Raw genomic sequence first — 17,721 nt, forward strand, 5'->3', positions numbered from 1 at the left:
TCAGTCTGGAGTGCAGGCTGGAGCAAAAGCGCTGGCTTTTTCTGAGCTTTTCTCTGTGCGATAACTGTAATGTTTAGACCAAGGTCAGGCTGGAATGAGCTTTTTCCCCTGGAGGGACAACATCACTGTATGATGCCAGAATCAGCTGGCACGGGGTGATGTTCCTTTACTGGATTATCCCTTCCCATTCTGTCTGCCTCCTCTTCCTGTGACCCCACACCCTGTGCTCAGAAGCATCCTTCAGCCCGCCTGCGTGCTCATGCGATCTAACAGGCAGCTCACCCGTTGTTGCTCTGGTAAAGGTTTTGGTGGGCTATTTGCTCTCCCTCACCCCCCTCCCTAAGCCATTCTTTCTTACTTTACGTAGACGCAGACACAGATGTACAACAATCTGCTTTATCAGCCTGGGCCTTCTCATACAGCAGAGATTTACACCCTGCTGCCGTGGTTACAGCCTGACTTCACTGGCTAGGAATTAGACTACTGTATGGTCTCCTAAGCTGAGTAGGCATTTGAAGGGCAACTGCTTTGCAGTGAGCAATGTAATTAGTTAGGTTTTTTTTGTGCAGAAGGAAGCAAAATGGCCAAGTCATCCATTTTATCTTATTTTTGGCCAACTCTCTCCTGAAGTCCCTTAAAGCCATTTCACATGTGTAACAAATCAGAGAGTTTGGGCCACAATATTCAGGGCTTTAACTATAGATAGGGTTACACAGGCTCCCTGGTAATGATGCAGTGTGCTACATGACAGTTCCTTTCACCTGCGTTTGGGCAGTAGATCACTGTTTTATTTTATAACAAGGATCCCCATTTGAACTGCAGTTGAATTGGTTCCACTGCTGAGAGGGAACTGTTCCAAAAGAGACTTTATTTTCCTTCATAAAATGTGTCCTGTAGTGGTTCTTCCTTTTCTTTTTTGCTGGTAAAGTTTGTAAAATGTTTACTGAGAAGTGTGACAAGATATAAGTTTTGCAGGACCTGGGTTTATTTTCCATTCAGTCATACTTGTACCACAGGAGAAAATAATAAGCTTTAACTGGTGCAACTGAGCACAGAGTTTGACTTAGCTGTTTTTCAGCAATTACTGTAATGTCTTAAACTTTAGCTTATTTGAATTCTTGCAAAATAACCTGTGAAATCATAGGCAGTTCACTTGGCAATTTAATTCTCACATCCACTTGTTATATTTCATTTGGTCTTCTGTAACCTATTTGTTTACTTCAAAAAAAAAGAATTGCCACGTGATATTAGATATTATGGTATTTTGTATCCGCATATAGCCACTATTAATTGCTTCAGGAAAGCTGTAAAGGTCTGAGTAGCAAATACTAAATAACCTGATGTTGATTAAAATTACTTCCTTCCACCTCTTTCAATTTGTGAAAAATTAATTCCTGGTCTCAGCAACTCCCTCAGTGTGTGCCCAGGTTTTTCTTTTCTCCTCTATGAGATGTGAGCTGGACTTTACCTCTTCAGAATAATACTTACCGTTTCAGTTTGATGTTAATCTGCACCAGTTTTCCCTCCACTTTGACATTCCTCAAAATCATTGCACATATATGGCAGCAAAAGGATTAGGTCAACAGTGTACAAAGCTGATGCTACAGATTTACACAGCCTCTGAAATACTGAACCAATATTCAGTAAGGTTCCAATTTTTTGGATCGTTTTCTGATTTTTCTTAAGCATCTTCATTCTGACATCAAAAGCCTCAGTATAGAAACTTTCTTCTGCCCCTGGTCACATTCATTACTTAACTCTGGAACCTCCTCTGTGTCTCTTTTGGAGGTGAGTAGAGTATTACAGGTGTATGCTGTTGATTCATGTAACGCTTCCGTAATAGTCAATGCTTTATTCCTCATTCCTCATAAACACTCTATTTTGAGTCTTAGAAGATAAACAGGTAATGCAACACTATCTTTTAGTTAGTAATTTGTTGTAAAAACTGTCATGCATAAAAGATCATTTTTTCATTTGTATTTCATTCATCCTGTGTTTTGGTTCTGTTATCCAGGACTCAATGGCTTTCTTCTCATTTATTCGTTCCATTCAGAGCTTCTGTTTTCTGACAGTACTGTTATCTTTATTATCTGAAGAGATTAACTCTAGATTAGACTTCTCACCACTGCTCACTTTGCCAAAGACTGAGGTGATCAAGGTTCTCTGCAGCTAAATCCCTTAACTACTTTGCATTCAATACACACGGGGTCCATCCAGATGATTTTAGAAACACAAAAATAGGTTCCTAGAGCATTTTGTCAAAGAAGAGGAGTGATGAGAGGGATGAGTACTAATATACGGAGCCTCTCACCTGTAAGTCAGTAGATCAAATCCATGATAAACAAAACTTGGTTAGTCTTTATCCTCTTTGGTTGTTTTGTGCTCCATCTAGTTCCAGCAGGCAGCTGTGTAATAGCAAGCACTAAAAGGTCCCACTGCAGTATGTTCTGCAGCAAGGTGGACTGCATGTGACACATGGACAGCTGAACCCTAAAGCTAGTTTTAAAAGTAGCTATGAGATAGATTTATGTGGCTCCCGTGTAACTTTCCTAACAGGGAAGAAGCATATGGAAAGCTGTCAAACGAGTGTTAAACAAATTTTAAAGGAATGCACTTACTGATCACTTAGCTATTCAGGTGTGAATTCTTGGTCTCATGTAAGCACTAGAAAAACTCCCCCTGAATTCTTTTGGCTTTAGCCACAGGCCTCTGGAAGATTCATTTGAATAAACATGGGATCTGTTACAGAAGGCCCAAGGCCAAGGTGATATGGGCTCCCCCTTACACAGTGACTTTCAGGTTTTTCAGCTGAGGTTTTGACTTTTGGTATATCTCTAATATTTTCAAGTTGCTTGGGAGGGGAAAGGAAGGAGTAGATGGGGTTTCACCTTGTCTAAATTATAATCTGGACTTGATTGCTGTTCCACAGCTTTGATCAACACCACTGATTTACCATCATTAACAAGTAACGCTGCAGTGGAGCCTGTAACATTGCCCTGACCTCAGCCACAACCTCTCCCTGGGTATGAGCTCGAGTTTGGTGCCTGCTCTGACTGTTTGCAGACTGAAGCAGCAGTCTGAACAGCACTCAGGCTGGGAGAGCCAAGGTGCATTACATCATATGTTAGTAATTCAACCTAGAGGCAGTTCTACCAGCACTTGCTGAATTTCTCTTTCTTTTCTCTCTTCTCCTGGGAAGAAAGCTGATTTCTATTATAACAGGTGCTAATCATATATTGTGGCTTTCCTGGACTGCCCAAATGGCCTGTTGGCAAGAAATAGCTCTCTATTAAGTGAGACAGGGAATAAAGTATCTTTAAACAGGTAAAAATGAATCACAGCATTGTAGTCAGAAGGATGATGTTTGACCAAGTTTTTCTACAACACCCTGCACACAAGTGCTCCATAGATCACTGTTACATACAGTATTTAAGTGGGAATATCTGCATTCATGTAGACCTTTGTAGACAGAGTCTCTTAAGATTCTGTACAGCCGGTGAATTACTATATAACTAAATAGATATTATGATGAGAAAAAAATATGATCATTACTTGTCTTCCATTCTGTGCAGCCTAAGATTCCACAAAAATCTCTTCTTGAAAGCCTTAACTCTCATCTGGCACTTAGCTTCAAGAAAGACATCCTGATTCAAAGTCTTCAAGTAAAGAAGAGGCAATTATACATCCAGTCACTTGATTCACATGGTTGATATACCTCATATTCATTTTTTGCGTATTAGATTTATCTGAATTTGCCCAAGCATTGATTTCGAGTCATGAGATTTCGTGAAGCTTCTGGGCTAAGATTATGCATGTGCTGTTTGGGGCAGAAGCACAGTGTAACATGCAAACCATAAATCTCAAATCTTGCTGAGATCTGCTTACAAATTCTTCTTGAAGCAGTCCTCAACTGCTACAAACGTTGCAGGGAATTCTGTCTGAAGATAAGGAATGGGCATCAGAGTTCATGGGAGTGTGGTGTGACTAAGTTGGGAAGACTGAATAAGCTTAGTATTTGTTTTGCCACAGCAATGCCATTAGGGAAGGTTTCCCAGAGAGTTAGAGGCAGCACATATTACTGGAGAAAGTAGACACTTGCTCAGACATCTGGCTGGTATCCAGTCACTTGTTTTGTGCGATGTAAGGTCTGGTCTTTTTCCCTTTTTTAATCAGTGGGCATTATGAGTTAATCCTGCTTTAGTGCTTGAGCTATGGTCTATTGTAGAATTAGTACATCATGCCCCAGGAGACTAACTCTACCTTTGACTCAGCATATCTTATTTCCATTTGTGCAGAAATGTCTTGGATCCAAACTGTGTAAGTCATACTCAGTGGAGACTTGCTTTTATTGAAGCTGGTGGCTTAACCAGGTTGGGGTGAGGTAGCTTACCTCTCAATTCATGTTTCTGCAATGGCTCAAAAATATTTTTAACATGAGGTCTTAATTAATTTTGTGAAAATAAAAGCTTTTCTTCTGCTTTTTCACAGTCTTCCACTTGGTCATGTCGATACATCCACGCTGCTAAATATACCTTTCCCGGAACAAGTGGTATAGTGTGGCTTACAGCCATACGCAAGGCTAACCTGCTCAAGAAAAGGCTGGCAATGTTCACACTGAATACTTTTTCACCTCCCCAAGAACTTACATGGCAGCCTGTTAGCCCTAGATATAATCAATATTTTAAAATATTTTCCCTTTCCATTCAAAATACCTGCAACCATAAGAGCTATATTGCAGCTCACTGGGATGATGTTTTGATTAGATGAATTCAGCAGTATAAATTACATGCTGTGCATGTAGCATGAGGATTTGTCAGAATGCTTGGGAGTGCAAAGTGTGCTGAAATGGTGCTGTAAAGGGGTACTCAGGTTTGGTGTGGTTTGTAGCTGCAGTTTATATCTATACCAGCTGTCTGGAGCAGACCACAGAATGAACTGTCCTGTCAATTGTGCCTGCGTTTTCCTTCTGCAGAAACCCATTTGGCTCTGTCCTGAAAGAATGTGAAGAGTAACCTGACCTATATGCAGACAGGTATTCCCAGACTAACTAAAAAGGAAGTTACTTGACAATTGTAGGCACAGTTCTGGGAAACCCATGTGTCAGGTTCCACTTAGCCAGAGGCTTTGTGTGTGACCTGAAAGATACCACTTGCCCTCTTTACACCTCATTTTCCCATCTATAAAATTTCTGACTCTTGTCTTGTCAATATAATGTTAGTACTGCTAACAGGAACTCTCCCTTTCCTTGTCTGTTTAGAGAATTCAGCATAATGCTACAGCTTAGTTGCAGTTTGCAGGCTCTGCTCTAATAGAACTGATAACTGTAATAAGAAAACATTTCAAATTTTACTTCTGTTTATGATCACCATTTGAAAACACTAAGTATTTGTTCTTTGTTTGGGTGGGTGGTTTTACTTTTTTGTTTTGTTTTTAATGTTGTCCTTTTAGGACTATTTTAGGCTGGTACAGAGGACTATGTCTTAATTCTTTTCTTCCCCAAATGAGCACATACGTATACTTTATGGAAAAAAAAAAAAATATATTTTCCACACCCAGCTCTTCATATAAGCGTCTTGTGCATTCCATGCATGCCAGGTGAAGGAGTAAGACCCGCTGAAGCTCTCACTTGAGGCAGAGGCTTGCTTTGGTTAGGAGCCCACATAAAATGACTCAAATCTTTTTTGAGAACTTTTGAAATCTACAGAAATTTGGCAGCTGATCCAGAATTGCTGGGAGATGGCAGTACACCTGAACTGTTGATACAGAAGCAAGTCACTGATGCATATGCCTAATTAGTGTAGAGCAAAAGAGGACCGTGGGACTGAGTAAGATTTGCAGACTCCCTAAATCTAATCTATTGCTGTCATTATCCGCTTGTTTTCCTAACGCTGCTCGTGGACTCCTCAAATCCATCTTAAAACAGCTGCTTACTACTTTTTGCTATCACTACAGTTCATTGACTTCACAGCAACAATTTGAAGAACTTGGAATCAGACTCCTCCTCCGCACTGAGGGTACTGAAACTCACCTGGACACTGTCTAAACATGTGCCTCAAATGAAACCTGTGCATTAATCAGTGAGTCCAGTTCTTCAAGATATGTATGCACCTGACACGTTGTTGAATTTGCATCCTTTACTTAGACATGCAGGCTCCCTTATAACTGCTTCTGTAGGAGTTTTCAGAATGTGATTAGCACTCCTAGGGGTGGAAAGAGGTAGAGGAGGTCATGAGATGACAGCAAAGGGATGGAAGTCCTCTGCAGCATGAGATGGTTTTGCTGCTGAGCAGTGGGCTGAATTGCCCATTCTCTATGATTATGTAATGAAAGACCCCATTGTACAACGTGATACACACAGGGGAAAGGGGCTAGAGCTGCTCTGGGAACCTTCAGCCTGAACTTCCTGACCTTTGCGCAATTAAAATTTCAGACAGCCTTGCATGTACGCGTGCTTTTGGCACTGCATTCTCGAGAGGGTGGCTGTTTTCATTTCGGCCAAGAGACTTCAAAACATTGTTGGATAAATAAATGTAAATCAGCTGCAGATACCATTGTGTGTGACTCTCACTCCCTAAAACTGCTGCGAATACTAAACTGAGAGTCTGAGAGCTGTTTATGTTAATAAGGTAATTTGAAAGGTGCTAGGGTGAGGTAAGGGAAAACAAAGAGAAGGATCAGCAAAGTGCTTATGAACCCTAGTCTGTTTTTCCTTTCACTGGCAGTGCAGCCAAGTGCTGCACAAAACATATGATTGTTGCCCTCTTTAACTCCAGTTTTCCTCTGCAAATTCCAAGCAGGCCTAACACTCCTGATTGTTAAGCACAGCCCTGTGCACAGGCTGCCCAGCAGCTGCTTTTTCAGGTACAGCTCTCAGTCTCCTGTAACTTGTTAATTACATACTGCCTATCTGAATATGCCAGATGACTGTGTGAACTTTTTGTGACTTAATATTTACAGCACATTAGCTCTTGCAAGCCCCATCTGAGTTTGGACTGGATAATGCAGTATAATTTGTGCCGTATAATGTACAAGCCTGCCTTAGGGATAGTATCTTGGAGAGATATCTGAGCTAGCTGTAAGTAAACACAGTCCTATATATGAAGGAGTCTCATCTTCTCCGCAAGGTCAATTATCAGTTACCCCAGTAGATTTCCACGCTAAGAAAGCTCAACTGTTTCTGAACTAATTTTGGTGTCTGGACAGTGAAAGCATACTCTGCTGGAGACAAGGCCTGAACCTGGGTTTCTCTACTGCCCTTCATACACGTGCTTGTAAGAAATGCACACCTTGTCTTCATTAACTCCAAGGCACTTTCTTAAAGTTCTTGACAATATACGAGTGCAAAAATATGACAGTGGGAGAAACTATAATTTTCTGCCTCAGCAGTGCTAAAGACTTTAGTGTAAATGGCGATTAAGCTCTGATTCTGGATAATACAGCACGATCAGTGACACTAAGTCCTTGGAATTTGTGGGGATTTTCTTTTCTTTCCCCCAAAAGGAGAACAACCACCCTAACAGGTCACTGGCTTCTCAAAGGGGAATATTTCCAGATGGAAAATGGACTAAGCTCTGCTCGGAGGGAGGCCTTTCTGGTATGGAAAGAATGAATAAGCTATGGTACATGTCTTCCAGTATTTGGTAACTTTAGTAAATTCCAAGCAAGCTGAGAGTTTTATTCATTGCAGCACAGGGCAATGTACTCATTCACTGGGTTCACCTTCACATGCTTTTCTCCCCAGTCTCTAGATGAGGATAAGAAGATTTAAAAAAATATTCTGGTTATGAGTCATCCAAGTGTCATAATCAAGACCTGGTAATACCACATAATATCAGTCTCATGCAAGCTATAACTCCCTCTGGGATGCTGAGCCATGCAGCGTTTCAGCGCTGTACACTTTCCTGTTTAAATACATTTTTGTGGCCCAGCTCAGGTCTAGACTACTGTAATTCAAAATCCAGAAAATCTACTTAATATTACTATTTTTGAAAGAATAAAAAAATAAAAGGAGAGAAGAAAGAACCAAACCTTATTTGGATGGTCATTGGCATGAAATATGGCTGTTGCTTGGCTCAGGAAGATTTACTTTTGGAGACTGTGCCCTTGTGGGCTGCATTACTCCTAACCTACCTGTTGTGCTCTTTATGGAGCAAAGCAGGTCTTCTGCAAGTACCTAGAGCACCAACAGCTTACTGAACCGCGTGAGTACAGTAAGGCAGGGAACGGGGTTGGCACCAGGACTGGCATCCTGCTTCCAGCCCCGACTTCAGGTCTCTGTATGGCATCTTAGTTTTCTTATAGAAGAAGAAACCAGTATCTCCCTGGACTCAAGAAGCTTAACTGGTATTTTGGGATCCTGTGGGAGGCACAGATAATCTACAGACAGTATCAGAAAGGTAAAGTGGTGAATAAAACCCAGTTTTCTAAAGAAAGGTTGCTTCCGATCAGATTTTCCTTAGGAAATCTGTGTGATGAGGTAAGCCCAGTGTCAGCAAGAATGTGTCACATCAGGGGTTCAGTTCAGGTTTATCTGGGACTGAAACCATTCCTCTTTGGTTTCAGTAGAGGCCACTAATGGTTTGTTAACCAAGCTGGTAAGTTGGAACTGACTCACAACAGTTAACACTAGAACAGATGAAGTGGAAATGGAGCTTCAGAGAGAGAAAACATTTGCTCCCCTTGGTAATTAACTAATGTAAATTTGGAGAGGGTCCAGTTCCGGTATAAGTTCCCAAAGGCTCCAAAACAACACCCCAATTCTGGTTCAAATGGGAAATGACAATTCTAAGTGTGGTCGAGTTCATTTCTCTGAATGCATTGCACAGCAAGCATGCTCTTCTCTCAGGTGTCTTGATCGCCAGCTGTAAGACGTGATGGATGCTACAAACATGAAGAGCACTACTGACTCATTTACTCAGTGTTCCTGACAAGGTGGCTCTCTATTCAATTCCCTACGTTGGCAATTCCATAGTCCAGTTTAATCGTATTTGAACCAGTCAATAATGTTTCTGCTTCTTAGGAAATTACTGTTCCATTTAACAGCTTTTCCTGTCTTACTGTTTCTTCTAGCATCACCATAGATAGTTCTTCCTCCATGAAGGCCAGACTAATTAAAATCTGTGGTAGTTTTTTCTCCCTCTGTGTGGCTCTGTACAGAGGATCAGATTTGCCTCCCCTCCACATTGAAAAGTTACTCACATGAGTAGTTCAACAGAAAGGAATACACTTGTATGACTAATCTGCTCAGCAGCATAAAAGTTCACTGTCTGGACTAGAACTAAATGACTTTAAAGAGTGCTACACAGGTTGCAGAGGGGGTGGATTAAAACTCAGGAGTCCCCTGTGGCAAATGCCATACTTTGATAACTAGACTGTTCTTCCTGTCTAGCTAAACTGAGTCTGCCATTTCTTTTTATCAGATTTTTTTTCCTTTACAAAGGAAATGCAAAGGTCTTTAGTGTTTTGATAAACCACATATAAATTTGGACCTTTGTAGGGGTCCGCTCAGTTGTGCAATTCTGTCTTGGAATAAATGCTTGGAAATGTTGAAGGTCTTGTTTCTCCTGGACATTTGCTTACCAGATTTGTTGAGCTAGCAAACATGTTGCTGTATGTTGGCACATACATTACCTCGGCTTAAACTAATTTATGGCATCTCTGACACAGTTCCCATTCCAAACAACGGTCTTAATCAGTCCCACTCAGAAACATATACAATGCTGAGGAGCTGTAACTACTAGTAGCTTTTCTCTTTAGTAGGACTTTGGCACTGGTCCATTTTTCAGCCCTTGATGTACAAACATGGAAAGCATCTTACTGAAGCAGATATGGCATTGACAGATGGATGAGTGCTTTTTCTTCTGTCAGGAAGAACAAAAACATGGTGAGACAACAGGAGGACAGGGGAAGTCATAGAAGAAAACCCAGTCTGTTTCCTTAAACAGAGATGTCTGGAGTGAGCCTGTATCAGAGCATCATAACATTTACTTATTGTTTCTCGAGTTGCTAAGGAAGGTAGAGGTTACTGAGGTAGCGGAGTATCTCTGTGATCACTTCAGAAGATAGGGACACTGGGGCTGGCTCTTACTGTGCCTCTAAAAAAAACTGCAATGAAAGAACACCCAGAGAGAGAGGAATAAGAACTGGATTTGTGCCACTATGATTCCTCTATCAAACTTAATTAACTAAAAGTTTATGTGCCCCTCATTTAAAGATACCCAAGAGGCTGCCCCAGACTGTAGAGATTACGTATCTCTTTATGGACCACTCTGGAGTTCAGGAGGACTAGCATCTGCACTGTATATCATGCCTCTCCTAGCTATCTGCAGTTTGCTTTGGCTTGCCCTGCCTCTCTTATTTATGCTAAGTACAACGTAGGAGAGCAGTTGGTTATGCACCATACTGTTCCTGCACAGGCTGTGGCCACTTCTCAGTAGGGTCCTGAATTCGGCTTGATATTCCTTCCAGCATGGATTTAACCGAGGAGAAGGAAAGAGAAGCAGAAATGAAAGGTTAAGAATTTAGAGATGTTCTAGGTACCGTCAAGGATAATCCTCAGTCCATCAGTTTCTGCAGCTTGTCTCATATCTCAGGAAAAGAATTAGGGAAATTAGCTAAAGGAATTCACTTTAAAGAATGGTCAATGTTTGGAAGTGTTTTCCTTAAAATTTGCCCCAAATATATTTTTGACATTTAACTCAGAATTTCTCCCAGCTTCTTCCTTTATTTTCCAGCTAAGTGAAATGTTGTTTTAAAAAATAATTGAGTGTCCTTTAAAGGAAAAAAGGGAAGAAAAAAGAGAGGAAACTAAAAAAGTGGTCAAGAAACCCAAACGAAACTTTGCAAGACTTTGTTTTTTCACTAAATAACCTGAAACGATGAAAAACAAAATCTCTGTAAAGTTTGGTTCAACTTTTTCTCATGATGCATCAAAAATGCAGTAAGGCGAACAGCTGCCGAGGCGATGAGTTGTATGCCCCAGAGATGGAGACTGAGCAAGGGTGTGAGTCCAGCCCAGCTGTCACCTCCACCCCAAGAAATGGGCTCCTGGTGAAGCCCATGCATGGGTGTGAAGCAGTCTTTTTTCACTGAGCCAGTGTAACTCACCCTTGCTGTTAGCAACTTTACCCAACTCTTCCCTGCGAGGGACACCCTGAAATACCAGGTATTTTGCCCTGATTTTATTTATGATGGGAAACAGAAGGAAAGGAAAGCATGACTCAGTGCTGAGTTATTTTTGTCACTCCGGGTAAGGCGGTGTTGTTAGCAGTATCCCAAACACCGGAGTTGGCAGTGTGCTGCACTGAGCTGGGCTGCCCGGGACAGAAGAAAATAGAGCTGTTTTCAAGCATTCTTGTGTTTCTGTTGCAAGACTGCCCCTTCACAAAGCATTATACCCTGCCTTGACCCTCCTGCCCCACAGAAGGGGCTGTTCTGTCCAAATGTGGGGCAATTACTCTGATGCTTAGGATGTGTGGGTTACTCTTGGGGGGCTGCAGAAGGTGCAGGAGCCTTGCAAGCCGGGCTGCCCTGAGGGAGAGGCAGGGGTCTGCAAATTGGGAAGGCTGGGTAAAACCCCTGGCAGAGGGGTGCTGTGGTGGGGAGGTGAGGGGCTGGCAGTTTGCAATTGGCTGTTGGAAGATGGCGGTTGGTGGTTGGCAGTTGGCCGTCAGCAGTTGGCTGTCAGCAGTTGGCCACGGAACATTCCAGAACCCTCCTGAGGAAGCTGCTGAGAAACCTGAACTGTGCAGCCCCTGCTGGGGTAAGAGCTGGTGGCCACGGCTCTTTTGAGGCTCTTGTGAAGGTGGGAGAGGGGGCACCTGCTCTGTGTTCTTTGTTTTTTGTTTGTTTTTTTGTGGGGTTGTTGTTTTTTTGTTTGTTTGTTTGTTCAGTTGCCCCAGCATGTCTCCCTTGCACCCATTCTGATATTCCCCGCTGTGGTCTCCATCCCCCCTCTGCCTCCACCCCACCACTCCCCCTTTCTTCTTTTCGCATGTGCACCTCACAAATTCCTCCAGAGACTTCCCAGAGACTTCCCCAAGCAGACCCGCCGAGTGGGACCTAGGGAACCCTGAGGGAACTGAGGGCTGCCCACAGCCGGGTCCCCTTTGCTTTTCCCATCTCACACAGTGGTGGCAGGCCCAAAACAATGCACGGACCAAGACAAAGGGCTCACACCTCTAGGTCTGTTTCCTACCTTACGCTGTGCTCTGACTGCCAGAGTCCCATGAGATGTAAATTGCCACGACTAACAAGTTCCATCTCACACTTCACATGAAGAGGTTTGGTGGCTTTTTCCAGAGTCTTAAATTGAATCAGGGATAATCCAACAAAGAGATTACAGACATATCAAGAGTTTACTTTGCGTGATTGCCACATATTTGATGCCAGATACAGTATCCTGTTTTCCCTCTACACTTCACTTGGAGATCACATCAAATAAAATTCAACTTCTCCGTTATGTAAAAATTAAGCAATCTGCCCTCTGGTTTTGAAATTGTTTTTATTTAGCAAGAAATTAAAAATAAAAAATAAAAAGGCATTATGCTAAGGGAATTTGTTGTGTTTTGAGAAGAGATCATGAGGAGTGTTTTTTTCAGGTCATTACTGGGAGATGGTCTGAGAGCCCAATCATGAGAAGCATGACTGGGGAAGGGATGGGAAAGAGAGAAAAACAACTCACTGTGGTCTTTAAAAATATTTTGGTTATTTACTGACAGCTTTTCCTTTGAGCCATGACCCATTTCCACCTGCTGCATGGCATCTGATGAAGCATATTACTAAAATGAATCCTTTGTCACAGTAGGAAATAAATGCCCTCACTGGCAGAGGTTAGATTTTAGGATGATTTTACATCCTTTGACCTTATAGTCAGCACATATTTGTGTGGATGCTTGGGCTTTTGCAGTAGCTCCCAGTGCTGTCTCTGCTCTTAGGCCTTTTGATGTGCTCCAGCACAAGTGACCTTTCCCTTTTGGACTACAGAGACCAGTGCTAGCCTCTGTAGTAAAGTCTCTGCTTGTTACCCAGCACTGGTGAGTCTGTAAAAACCACTTCATCTTTCATCTGTCACAACGAAGCCTGTTGTGTTGAATTGCCAGTATAAAACCAGACTGAGGCTAGTTATGCTGCAAGCATTGGTATATTTGGAAAGCCTAGCTGTCCTTAACTGCACTCAGAAAATAAGAGGACTAAAATGGTCCTGCTGCTGAATGCTCTTGCAACAGACATGCTGGTGAATACAGTCAGCTCTGGCAAGTAAGCATGTCTGATTCAGTGCAAAAGAAAACCTCTCCAGTGCGTATATGAGCCTGACCTGGAGAAAAATTCCTCCCATCTTGTCATCAGTTTACCTGTGAGCATGCGAGTCACAACTGGCATGCCCAGCAGAGCTGCCTGTTCTCTCTTATGCTACATACGCGCTGCTCTGTTTACAGCGTGGGCCAGGTCAGAACCCAGCTTCAGAGGAAGCCAGACTAAACCATTAGAAACCTGCCCTTCAAGCAGCCAGTTGTTAAAGAACTAAACCCTCTCTTAAGCTGCTAGTGGAAAAAAATCATCTGATGCTAGAAAATGCAAAACCCCGGCACTTCAAATGATCTTAGTAGATAAGCAGAAGTTGTGAACACTGATGTGGAGGGTGAAAGAGCGGTGCTGAAGAAATAGTTTTTAATCTTCAATAGATGTGAAATGTTTTTATGCCTTTTGCCACAGACTACATTTTGCCACACGTTTTGCTCATGAGCTCTGCAAGCATTGCAACTTCATTTGTCCATTTTCTCTGAAAATTACCCCAGAGTACTTAGCAGCAATTTCTGAAGGGCTTATGGTCATCGTCAGGAAAATACCAGGAAAATGTCAGATGTATAAATATAGTCTGTACTTTACAGAATTGAAACAAGGCAGATTCTTGTCCCAGGAACACCTAGATTAGTTTCCAAATGCCCGTGTTGATTTCCAGCTCTCAGAAATGCAGGCTTTCCATATGCTTTGAACCCAGGGGTTTGCTGGGTCCTCAAGTCTTGCTACAGAGCTCTGACCTTTTCTCTTACTGTTTGTAGGGTTAAGAGGCTGCTGCACTGTGAGCTAGGAAGGAAACGAGTGATTCCCCAACCTGTTAATTCCCAGATTTTTAGGGCTCTGAAAAAGATACAATGATTGGGATGTGAATTTGAAAGTTCGTCCTTTTCACTTTCTCTGCAACCAGTTGAGCCAAATAGGTGGGAGCTGGGCACCCCTATGGGAACCTGTGTCTGAAAGCAGCTCTCAACTCCCCTCTCTGTAAGAACCAGCAGAGGGTAGGGTCACCACACTATGAGGCAAAGGGAATGAGACAGGGGCAATGGAGGAATTGCCCCTGTCACAAAGCTGTCCTCACTGCCTTTGGTAGCTGCACTGTAGGAGTCACTTCTCTGTCAGGACACGGGGGGCTTTTCTGATGATACCCAAGGCCTGGTTTTGTTGTTACTGGTAAGAAACATATGCAGCCCATGTCTTCACATCCCAGACTTTAGAGAAAAAGGTTGAAATTCAGTGGTACTCTGAACTGGCTCTGACCCCGCTGTAATAGGAGTAAAACCTAACGGATATAAGTGAATATCAGACCTGTAGGAGAGGGGTGGGATGGAGCTTACTGAGACACACTAAGGAAAATTTCACTTTTTCTGACCTGTCATTTCTCAGAGGTGCTACATTTTCCCTGATTGTACAATCAGAGTATTTGACCATTCTCTCCAATGATTTATTTTCATCTTACTGAAGCTAATTCCGTTCTGTGTGTCCTGATATCACTGGGAGAGGGAGACTTATTACATTGACCTTAGACCCTGTTCAGCTTTGTTTATTCTTATCAACGTGGCTGCATGGATTGTTGCTGGGGATCTGTTGATGGCAGGGTAGTGGTTGCAGTGAATTACCTGTAGACTGACCGTTCTCATACTAAAGAGTTCACTGTACCAATAGACTCCAGTTAGTCTTTGCCAGCAGAGGTATGGACTCAGTGCAATTGCTGTCTTGTAACAGCATAGCCCCTTACCAAGATTTCTCTGCATCAGGCCGGGGCTGATGAAGAAGGCCTAATGAGGGGGGGGGGGGCATTTTTCCTGATAGGACCTTCATCTTTAGAACTGTCAAGCCAGCATTAGGTTTGCAAGAGAGGAATATTGACGTTATCATGCAAACACTTTTGTCCATCTCTAAGCTAGAAAGCTTATTTTCTGGAGTTTAAAATGTTGCCCTTGAAGCTTGTAGACTTTACTAGCCTGTACCGTGTGGAGCAGAGAACAAGCTCACCAGTGAAAGTTACAGGAACTTGCAGTTTATAAGTATGTAGCACTTGCAATAACATCATAAATATTTCATTTCACATCACACTTGCAGTTCCCAGCACTGTTAATACAGATGTATTGTCAATCCCCAGCCACTGAGGAAGGAGAGCTTGTCTGGAAACTGGTTCATTCCTTCACTGGAAAGCACATTACCTCCACAACTCTGTAGTGAGCTAGTTGTAAAGTGTGGGCCCCTGGTTTCCCTCCTAAGCACATGGAGATTATTTTTGTTATTTCTTTCCTAGCAAAGACTCTGGGGTCTCTCATCTGACTTTCTGACAGAACCAGTTCTCAGTGGAACATCTCCATTTCCTTAAATCTGTTGCTGGATAGATGTTGGGATCGCTTTTGCTGCCAATTTGCTCAGTAATGCAATGTGAGTAGGACTATAGCAGCAGCTAAACACCACTGAAAATCATGAATATTTTTCCCTTGCAAGGCAATGTCTGTGTATACACTTTAGAATCCCAGTGAGCTTCCTTAATCCTTTTGTGTTTGTGTATATCTTAACATTTTTAGAAGTGGTCAGTTATGAAATAAGCCAAAAAATAAAATGAAATGTTTATCTGAGAAATGAGCCTGATTTTACATACTAAGTTTTTTTTTATGTAGCTCTCATAATAAAAAGTCAAAAATCCACTGTTAGCATTGAATCTGAACAAAAAGTGAATCTCAAAAAAACAATCTGATTTTGCTCTTTAAAGGTTTTGATGTGCCAGTGTGATGGTATGTCAGAGGCTGATGGCAAGATCTGTGACAATCCAGCTGCATACATCAAGGCTCGTTCTGCAGATTTCGACAGATGTGTGTCCCTGGAGCTCCTCCATCATCATCTCCAACAGCTGACTTGGCGCTCAGAGCCAAGAGTGCAGCAGCAAAGATTTTTCTAAGGCAGCTTGCACTCTGCATCAGATAGTGGCACAGAAATTTTAATTGTCATGGTCCAGCCCAGCAACAGCAGTTTCACCATGTCTGGTGGTGCCCAGCTGGAGCTGAATTTCCATTGGCAAAGCTCCGTGGAAATGAAGAGCAGAGATGGTGATGATGAGATGAGCTTTACGTAACAGCTGAGGACATGGTTTTAGCTTAACATTATACAAGCCCAGTAATTCCAAAATCTTTGAATAATCTTGAATGCAGATTTTGGAGACTGCTGAGCCTGCTATTTCAAGAGTGCCATTGAATGAGCCCTTTGGCTTAGCAGCTGTAATGTTGCAGAATTTCCACATTTCATAGGGTGGAGCCATGCAGAGCTGCAGCTCTTGTTGAGTACCCAAATTGTACCAAAGACCAAGAGCTTTAATGTAGACCTCTCCATTTTTTTAAAAGCTGCAAGAGAAAATTCTTCAGTGAAATCCTGCAAGGGGGATGTCACAACATCTGCTTTTCTGTGTGGAACTTACATGTGTAAGAGTAACTGCTGTAAAACTTCACCATCTCTGAAAAAAGCATCATCCTGTCTAATGACACAAAATGAATTAGGTATCTTCAATGCCATCTTGTGTGTTTAGAAAGTATGCAAATGCAGGGAGGGACCTATTCCTCTAGACACAGTAGGAATCAAGAAGTCTTTGCATTTAGAGTTCTTAGCATTTCAGTGACATTGTAGTCAAAGATGGCTTTCTAGGCTTTTTTACCAGTGCTTCTACTGGATGTCAAATTTTGTTTCTTTTGTTTCTTTGCTCTCACTTGCATATCTTCTTTCCCCCAATTCCAATCCCTCTAAAAGCATGCATGCCCATGTGACGTGAAAGAGTACCTAATGAAGCTATTATGCATGTGTTTGAGACTTCTGAACTGGCTTTCATTTGTCAGTGCTTTGGGTGGTTGAGGTACTTGTGGTTTGAGATTACTATCAGCTACTGTTTTTTCAATTATTGGACTTACATAATTTGTTCTTTAATGACTTCTGTGTTTGGTGACTGTGTCCAAAGGATTTAGGACTTTAACCCAGATTTTAGAAGATCCATTAATTTCACTCTTTTCCAAATCCAGATACACAGATTAATGAGGCAAATGATGATCTTTTGGAAAACCCAGCTTGACTTTTTCTATCCCTTCCCGTACATTACCACTAAGAAATATTCTGTTGAAAGTTACTTAGACGACAGCTATTTTAGCAGTGGCGGCTGCAGCCTGTAACCCACCGTGTAACTACAGGGTGGTTAGATGTGTACACTTGCTTACCAGGAAACAGAGCAGTCACCAATCCAGTCACATGTGGAGTGAACAACTCTTGCAAAAAGAGCAAGAGAAACCTGAGGTGGTACCTCAGACTCTTCAGTGGGGCAAAAACATGCTGGTTCACTTTGTTGCTTTGCCACAAATAACCAAGTTTTGAGGGAGATTTTATTTCCTCTCCCAATGTCTTTATGTTCAGGGCAGTGTTTCTAAC

The 17,721-nt window shown here is 42.2% G+C and overlaps 2 long non-coding RNA genes across 3 annotated transcripts in view; both read left to right on the plus strand.

The window, feature by feature from the left end:
- LOC121076266 overlaps positions 1-7,975 on the plus strand; it is a 32,393-nt gene extending 24,418 nt beyond the window's left edge. Inside the window, exons 4-5 of one of the 2 annotated variants that reach the window (XR_005823430.1) lie at positions 4,973-5,032; positions 5,953-7,975. This is a non-coding gene — a long non-coding RNA (uncharacterized LOC121076266). Of the gene's footprint in view, positions 1-4,972 lie in introns of both variants that reach the window. The other variant, XR_005823429.1, reaches the window with a different exon arrangement.
- Positions 1-17,721, plus strand: part of LOC121076257 — a 118,750-nt gene that overhangs the window by 30,542 nt on the left and 70,487 nt on the right. The window lies entirely within an intron of this gene.

Source organism: Cygnus olor, chromosome 1 (genome assembly GCF_009769625.2).
Source record: "Cygnus olor isolate bCygOlo1 chromosome 1, bCygOlo1.pri.v2, whole genome shotgun sequence".
NCBI lineage: Eukaryota > Metazoa > Chordata > Aves > Anseriformes > Anatidae > Cygnus > Cygnus olor.